The sequence below is a fragment of the Triticum aestivum genome, chromosome 3D (assembly GCF_018294505.1).
Source record: "Triticum aestivum cultivar Chinese Spring chromosome 3D, IWGSC CS RefSeq v2.1, whole genome shotgun sequence".
NCBI lineage: Eukaryota > Viridiplantae > Streptophyta > Magnoliopsida > Poales > Poaceae > Triticum > Triticum aestivum.
Window position 1 is genome coordinate 148,295,017 of NC_057802.1, and position 9,765 is coordinate 148,304,781.

Here is a 9,765-nt window from a genome sequence, read left to right on the forward strand (position 1 = left end):
AAATATAATATCATCAACATAAATTTGGCACACAAATAGCTCTCCATTGACACTTTTAGTAAAAAGGGTAGAATCAATTTTACCAATTTCAAAGCCTTTTTCAATAAGGAACTTGGTCAAGCATTTATACCACGCTCTAGGAGCTTGTTTAAGACCATAAAGGGCTTTGTGAAGTTTGTAGACATGATTAGGTTTCTTAGGATTGACAAAGCCAGGAGGTTGCTTAACATAAACTTCCTCCTCAATTTCACCATTTAGAAAAGCACTTTTAATGTCCATTTGGTACAAGGTGATATCATGGTGATTAGCATAAGCAAGTAATATGCGAATGGACTCGAGTCTAGCAACGGGAGCATATGTCTCACCATAGTCCATACCTTCGACTTGAGTGTAGCCTTGGGCGACTAGGCGTGCTTTGTTGCGGACGACTTGACCATCTTCATCTTGCTTGTTGCGAAACACCCATTTGGTACCAATGATGTTGTGGTTGTTGTCGGGCTTCTCGACCAATGTCCATACTTCATTTCTCTCAAAGTTGTGTAGCTCTTCATGCATAGCGTTTATCCAGTCCAGATCTTCCAATGCTTCTTCAACCTTCATAGGTTCAATGCTAGAGATGAATGAGTAATGTTCACAAAAATTAGCTAAACGAGTTTTAGAGCAAGTGATTCTCCCGGTTTGGATATCATTGTAGATTTGCTCGACGGGATGATCTTTGGCGATTCTTGCTCGAACTCGTGGGAGCTTTGGCTTGGCTCGGGGTGGAACATCTTCTTCATCTTGTTCTTCTTCTTGGCCTTCTTCATTGTTGACGTTGTCATTCTCTTGTCATGGTGGAGAAGGAGGTTGTTGATGTTCATCTTGGTGTGCTTCCTCGTTTTCTTCGTCTTGGTGTGTCCCACTTGTGGATGCTTCCGTATCAATTCTTGGTTCACCTTGTCGTGAGGTAGAAGCTTCCACTTGGACGGACCAGGTACTCTCCTTCACCTCCGTTGGACGAATTTTGCCAATAGACAAGTCTTGGATTGCTTCCAAAGGGTCTTTGTCCCCTACATCAATTGGCAATTGCTCTACTTGCGAGCCGTTAGATTCATCAAACTTCACATCTACCGACTCTTCAACCTTTTGGGTGAACTTGTTGTAGACACGGTAAGTGTGAGAGTTTGAGCCATAACCAAGTAGGAAACCTTCATGAGATTTAGGAGCAAATTTAGAACGATGATGCTTATCAAGAATGTAGCATTTTGAGCCAAATACTCGAAAGTATCCAACTTGGGGTTTGTTACTGGTGAGGAGCTCGTATGCCGTCTTGCCGAGTAGCTTGTGAAGATACAAGGGATTTGTCGCATGACAAGCTGTCTCAACCGCTTCCGCCCAAAAGTGTTTTGGAGTCTTGTACTCATCAAGCATCGTTCTTGCCATCTCAATAAGAGTCCGGTTCTTCCTCTCAACGACTCCATTTTGTTGAGGTGTGTACGTAGCCGAGAACTCATGTGAAATCCCCTCTTCGTCAAGAAAGGTATCCACATTTGCGTTCTTGAACTCCGTTCCGTTGTCGCTCCGAACCTTCTTGATCTTCACGTCAAATTGATTTTGGGCCTTCCTAGCGAAGTTTTTGAAGATCTTTTGGACCTACGATTTGTCATCAAGAAAGAACACCCACGTAAATCTTGAAAAATCATCAACTATGACTAGTCCAAACGAGTTACCACCGAGACTCTTGTGGGCATTTGGACCAAAGAGATCCATGTGAAGTAGCTCGAGTGGTCTTCTCGTGGTCATGATGTTCTTCGCGCGATTACTTCCTCCAACTTGTTTCCCTGCCTGACAAGCACTACAAAGTATATCCTTGTCAAATATGGCATCTTTTACTCCAAGGATATGATCACCTTTAATAAGCTTATCAAGATTTCGCATACCCACATGACCTAGCCTTCTATGCCACAGCCAACCCTTAGAAGATTTAGCAATTAAGCAAGTTCTAGGTTGAGCCTTTTTAGTGAAATCAACAACGTAAAGATCACCTTTACGTATACCGGTAAATACCATCTTACGATTGTCTCTACGAAACACTTGGCAATCTCCTTCAGTGAATCGGACATTGAAACCAAAATCATCAAGTCTAGAAACTGAAAGTAAATTGTAATCAAGAGATTCAACGAGCATGACATTTTGTATGGAGCTATCGTGTGAGATGGCCACCTTACCGAGGCCAACCACCTTACCCTTTGAGTTATCACCAAAAGTGACATATTTTTTAGGGCCGTCGTTTTCAGCAAGCTCGCGGAACATATCTTTATCTCCGGTCATATGATCAGTACATCCACTATCAAGGACCCATTCCTTTCCTCCGGCCATGTAGCCACGAAGATTTGCCATAAGACCAAAGTGTCTCATCGCATCATCAAGATCATAGTCACTATCATCATCCTCATCATAGTATCCATGTTCAACATCATCTTGTGATTGATCAATTCCTAGAGAGGGTAATTCATTAGACAAATGATCATTTCTATGATTATGTTTATGAATTCTAATAGCTTCGGAAATAATATTACTAATGATCCCAACATCTCCTATGGCACGCATGAGATTGGTAAGCTCAAACAAACAACCACCAAAGCTAGGATCACTTGAATTCATTTTACTCAAGGCAATAGACTTATGGAGAATTTCGTCTAAATTTTTCAAGGAATAATTTGGAAATCGTTCCTCAAGAAATCTCCATATGGTATAGGCACAATCAAGAGTAGGTAAACTAGCAATCAAATTTTTGGGCAATCCTCTAATGATAAGATTTATGGTTCTAAGATTGTGAATCATGTCAAGATCCTCTTCGGGTGTAGGATGCAAAGGATCAATATGAGGTGCACAAGGGCTAGTAATGTACTTGTTCAAATGATATTCATTGAAAATCTCAAGCATTTCATTTTTCCACTCATGAAAATATTCTCCATCAAGAATAGGCACTCTACTTCTAAGACTCCCCAAAGTAGACACATCCATCTTCCTCCAAAGGTGTTTAAACCAAGGCAATGGAGACCAAAGCTCTGATACCAATTGAAAGGATCGAGAAGAGGTGTCTAGAGGGGGTGAATAGACTAATCAAGAAAAGTTGCAGTTTTTAATTTCCTTTAGTTGATGTGAGGTTTGAGCACAAGTTTAAATATTCACAATACATATCAAGCAAACATGCAAGCATACAAAGAGTATATGAGCAGCGGAAAGTAAAGCATGCAAGTTGCAAGAATGTAAAGAGATGGGATTGGAGTGTGCAAACGCAATTTGGAGACACGGAGATTTTTTATCCGTGGTTCCGATAGGTGGTGCTATCGTACATCCACGTTGATGGAGACTTCAACCCATGAAGGGTAACGGTTGCGCGAGTCCACGGAGGGCTCCACCCACGAAGGGTCCACGAAGAAGCAACCTTGTCTATCCCACCATGGCCGTCGTCCACGAAGGACTTGCCTCACTAGGGTAGATCTTCACGAATTAGGCGATCTCCTTGCCCTTACAAACTCCTTGGTTCAACTCCACAATCTTGTCGGAGGCTCCCAAGTGACACCTAGCCAATCTAGGAGACACCACTCTCCAAGAAGTAACAAATGGTGTGTTGATGATGAACTCCTTGCTCTTGTGCTTCAAATGATAGTCTCCCCAACACTCAACTCTCTCTCACAGGATTGGATTTGGTGGAAAGAAGATTTGAGCGGAAAGCAACTTGGGGAAGGCTAGAGATCAAGCTTTATGTGGTTGGAATGGAATATCTTGACCTCAACACAAGTGTAGGTGGTTCTCTCTCAGAAAATATGTATTGGAAGTGTAGGCATGTTCTGATGGCTCTCCCGATGAATGAAGAGTGGGTGGAGGGATGTATATAGCCTCCACACAAAATCTAACCGTTACACACAAATTACCAAACTCGGTGGGACCGATTCAGAGAACTCGGTCGGACCGATTTGGTTCATAATGTGACTATTAGGCATTTCGGTGGGACCGACTTGATCAACTCGGTGGGTCCGATGTGCTAGGGTTAGGGTAAATCCAAAACTCGGTTTGACCGATTACTCAAACTTAGTGGGACCTATTTGGGTAATAAGTGAAACAGAATGTTGGCCAAGCAAACTCGGTGGGGCCAGTTGCAAATCTCGGTGGGACCGAAACTATTGCAACAGACAACACAGAGTTTGCAAGCCCATCTCGGTGAGATCGAGATCCCATCAGTGAGACCGAACTGATTAGGGTTTCTGGCAGTGGCTATGTCAACTGAACTCGGTGGCTCCGGATAGAAAGAATCGGTGGGGCCGAGTTGGACTTTTTGGATTAGGACATATGTGGAAGTGAGAAAGTGGTTGAGGGCTTTGGAGCATATCACTAAGCACTTTGATCAAGCAAGCCATTAAGCAGCACCTCATCCCTTCTTAATAGTATTGGCTTTCCTATGGACTCAATGTGATCTTGGATCACTTAAAATAGAAAATGTAGACTCCTGAGCTTTGAGCTTGAGCCAATCCTTTGTCCTTAGCATCTTGAAGGGGTTCCACATCCTCTTGTCCATGCCACTCCATTGTTGAACTTATCTGAAACATACTAGGTAGGAGCATTAGTCCAACAAGAGATATGTTGACATTAATTACCAAAATCACCCAGGGAACACTTGTGCTTTTACAAGCCCATAGGAAAGTTTTTCTCTAAAACTTTATTTTCAAAAAGATCTTCTATCTCTCTTCTTTTCTGAGCTTTATCAAATATTCCCTTTTAGTTAGACTATACCCCTTTTCCCTTTTGATCACTCAAAGATTCGACTGATGAGACCACTCCAAGAAGTACAAGATATCAGACAACTAATACCACTTCGGAATGGAGAGGATTTTACCGTGTATTATAATAATGGAAACTACAATGGTTGAAGACTCCGAAGACTAGGAGAATTTGAAGGCCCTGTAGAAAATTCACAGATTTGTATAACCTAGGAAAGCTACCCTTATTGAACTTGTCAGACTATTGAAGCTATCAATACCCGAGATCAAGGTGTGTTGGAGAAAGACCGGAACATGGAGCATTAGAACTCAAAGTTTTTGTCAAGAAAACCCCAAGACAGGAAATATCAACTATGGAATTATAACTCATGGCAATGACAAGGGAAGAAACACGGCTATCCATGGTGTTGTCACCCGCTTATGCTATTGTCACCGTGTTGAGTTAAGCATGCATTTCTTCGAAAGGATTGGATGGTAGAAGGCTGATGGAGCATCTGTCAGCAAAGGATGCAGTTTTAACCTTAGCCGGTGTATGCCAGGATCTCGAGTATTACATCAAGAATTTTAAGCTGGACCTGCAGGAAGTCATATTTGACAAGGAGGCAATTCGTGAAGAACTCAGGAACTAGAAGCTGATAGTAGCCAAGCTGGAAGAGCAAAACGTCGAGATACCGGAGATTCGTCAGGAACTGAAGGACAGTAGGACATGGTTCATGCCAAGGATGTTGAAACCCAGAAGTTTGGAACACAAATCCAGAAATATTGAAGGACGTCACAAGAGACTTCGCGACAACAGAGATGATCTGGCAAAAGAACTTGAGAAGGACAAGCACGATCGGAAGAAGCCATCAGAGACATGAACAAGACTTGAAGAGTTTGGCGACTTTGAATATTTAATGACCATTAGAAGACCAAACCCCTTTTATATACCTATGTTAGATGCGACGAGTGTGAGCTGTCATTTGTTTGATGTTTTTCTGACAGCCACAAATAAAATCTGTCTTTTCAAAACTTTTGTTTGTATTGTGTGCATCCCTCTCTATCTCTCTTACCTCACCCCAAAACCCATGGACCCAATAGAGGATGAATGGAGATGAACTCATGTTTCCTGGACCGATAAGTCAATTGGAGACGGACCGATGGATTCAGAACATGGAGGATCACATGAAGAATACCCCTATAGTCGGAAAGGATATGACCCAGCATGCTCTTCAGTGCTTTGAAAGAGGTGCTGCTACTTGGTGGAGGATGTACCAAACCATCAATGGATGGCAAGGAGTAACCACTTGGAAAGAATTTAAGTTGACCATGCCAAAGTCTCGGTTTGTGACCCAGAAATTGAAGCCTTATGGAAAGGATATGAAGAAACCTTGTGCATGCAAGCTTTGTGGAGAAATAGGACACAACCATAAAGAACACAAGGATGAATGCCCTAATTGTGAAGGAAGACACCCAGCTGATGAATGCCCAACTAGGCAGATTACTTGTTTCTTGTGTGAAGGGACGACCCACTACCATGCTCAGTGTCACATTTACCCCATGGTACAACGAACCATCCAGCAGAAGAAAGAAGCAATGAAAGGAGCCCTCATGGAAATTTTAGAAGAACCTGTGATGAAGGAAGAGGTGGAGGACACACCCAAAGAAGACCCAATTAAACCCTGCACCAAGTCATGCTATTCATGTGGAGAAGGACACATCTCCCAGAATTGTATGAATGGGAACCTAGTAGAATTTCTGATAGAGGAAGTAGAGTATGACCCACAGGAAATAGAAGACCTGATTGGAACGAAAACGTCCAGGAAGAAATAGATTGGATTTCAGGAAGGACCTGAGTCATATCGCATGTTACAGGTGCAAGGAGTCAGGGCACTACTTCAGCAGTTGCCCAAAAAGGAAGCCGAGGACCCAAAGAGGCTATGTAATCATAAGGAAACCTCGAGACTTGTCAGAAGTAATATGTTTTCGTTGTAATGAAGCAGGGCGCTTTGCCAGAGATTGCCCCAAAGAGAAGGAAGCTTGCGCTAGATAGTTGAGTTTGCAACAAAAGAAATGTAGTAGTAGTAGTGAGAACTTTTCTTTTATATTGAGGCGATGAGTTGAGGAATGTAATGGAAAAGCAAGAGATTGTAATCGTTGGAGAATCAATAAAGTTAGCATCATTGGTAAAGATTTGGATTTTATGAGCAGTGACTCTATGAAGAAAGATTTTGACCATTTTCGAGGATATAAGAAATATGGTCTATGGATGATTGGAGCATTTTAAGGGTGGTAGTACCCTGTGAGGACACTTGACCCCTGGAAAATATTATGATATTCCACGGAGTGGACCTTGGACAAAATAAGTATGAGTTTTATCTCGATATGTGGGACACCCCAAGAAGTATGAAGGGATGAAGTACTACTGGATATAAATGAGGAATAATGTTGGTAATATGGAGCAATTGTAACTCCATGATGAGTCGGAGTAATCATGTCTTAGTTTGGTGCCAATAGAAGGAAGAGAGACAGTACAATTGGATGGATTTAAGAATGCTAGGAAGCTGGATGTTGGAGTGATGATCAGTTGCCTCGATAATGAGTTCAAGGATTACAAGTGATGAGATGGGCCATAACCCACAGGCCCCAGGACCTGCCAAGAAGCAAGCACATTCTTGCTAAAGGAAAAACCCTGGAAGAAGTTACAACTTTATCAACAGATGACCTTATAGGAGTACGCAAAACCTGAGAGATGTGAAGGAACGATAGATGTTTGTTTGGCTTGCAGAATTCATGGATTTATCCGAACTTAGTTCGTCGACAAGAGAAAATTGTGCAATGCTTGTGAGGATGACCCAGTGTTAGAATGCGAGATTCGCTAAACCATATACAAGGAAATGATTTGGGTGCGGGATGGATTGATCACCATACCGACTTACTCTTATTATTCGCCTTGCTATACGGGATGGTAAATCTGAGTGACTTACCCATAGTAGAGCGACGACGATCAAAACCTTGTTTAAACCTTAGAATGGTATGATAATCTTCCCTTGTACAAGGCAGCTGCTGCCAATCGTAAGATATACGGTGAGGTTCAACCCAGACCCATTTCCTGCAGGAGAAACCATAAATTTTTGACCACCATGAGATATCGATAGTTGTTTAGTATTGGCGCCAGACCCGTCAGCGAAGAAGACCCAGTCACAGAAGAACCATACCCGGATAAAAGGACAGAAGAATTGAGGAAAAGGTTATACCACTGCCGGAAGAGCCAGAGAAGGAATTATACTGAAGAACTGAGAAGACAGGCCCTGTCAAGAATAAGGATGGAGTATATGAGTATTGATGGGACCGTCACGAAGTTTCTAAGGGTGGTAGCACCCGAGACTCCCTGTGACGATCGATGGATTTTGAGAAGACCCCCAAACCTAACCTATTTCTTTCTAGCCTCTCCGAATCTCGAGGGCGAGATTCATTTTAAGGGTGGTAGGTTTGTAACATCCCAAAATTCTAAATTTTGGAATGTTATATTAAATAAATAGTTTTGATTGTTTGTTTGATTGTAGTGTGGTTGCTTGTGTGAAATTGAGTGGATTCGAAACTTTTTGAAACTTAAATGAGAGGGAATAAAAGGACTTCACAAAACTTCCATTTTTGCTTTTATGATCTCCATGAATTCAAATTCTTTTCAAATACAAAACCCTAGAGAGAAGATGACATGACTTCTTCCATTTATTTAAATGAAAAAGGGTTTTTGAAAATATTTGAATTTCATTTGGAAATATTTTCCAACTCAGAAAATTTATGCAACTCAATGATTTTCACGAGAGAAGATAAAATAACTTCTTCAAAACATGTGAAATATGAGTTGGGAGTTTCGAAGAATCAAATTGAAAAGTCCTTTTGAACTTATTTTATTTTTATTCAAATTATTTTCTCCAAAAACAAAATATATGGAAAATAGGGTAAAATGATTCCCTACATCAGAAAATTGGAGAGAAATAAATTTGAAATCATTTGGGTATTTTTAAAATGATTTTATTGGATTTTATTGCAACAATAGCACTCTTTGATTTATTTGAATTTTTGTGGATTTTATTTGACTTTAAAAAAATGTCCATGTTGTAGAAAATGTTTTTCTGAAAAATTTGATATATTATATGCCTATATAATATTTATTTATTTTGTTTTTATCTGTCTGTGTAAAAAACTTTCCTTGCCGACTGGGCCGGCCCAGCTAGCCAGCCAGGCCGCGGCCCAGCCCAGCGCAGCGTCACCCCTGACCTCCCGTCGGACTCCTGAGTCCGCACAACGCCGCCGCTGCCGTTTCCTTCCCGGACTCCGCCTCCCGCGCCGCCTTGCCTTGCCCCCTCCTCCACGCCTCGACCTCCCCTCTGCCTTTATAAAGGTCGCAGCCCCGGTCCCCCTTGCCTCTCTCCCCTCCTCGCCCGAAGCCGCCGCCTCCTCGCATCTCCCTGCCGCCGACGAGCCCGCGCCGCCCCGCGTAACTGCCGCCATCGCCCCGCGCTGTCGCCCGCCGCTGCCGTCGCCGCCCCAACGCCGCTGCCGCGCCTCGCGAAGCCCGCCGCCGCGCCGGAGTCCGCCGCCGCCGCCCGGACTCGCCGACATCCGATCCACCCGCTGGTTTTCGTCCGATCCGGTAAAACCGCCCCGGTCCGAACCGGTTTTCTTTTAAAGGTTCGGTTTTGTTTAAAAACCTGGTTTTTTTATTTAGTTTAGTTAGGTAACGAACGTTTTCTGTTTAGTCAGTTTTAGTGAACGTTTTCATTCTGTAGTTTTGTTTAGTGAACGTTCGTTCGGTAGAATTTTTCTTTTTTCTGTTTAATTTCGGCCAGGGACCCGTATGTAATTAGTTCCTTCACAAATTAGTCCTTGATCTTCAAACCCTCACAACTTTTTGCTCATTTGTCCAAATCCAACGAAACCAACGCTCACTTCTTCGTTATGATCCCCTCTATCCAGTAAAACAACTTAAACATATTTTTGAAAGTTTAAAATTTGA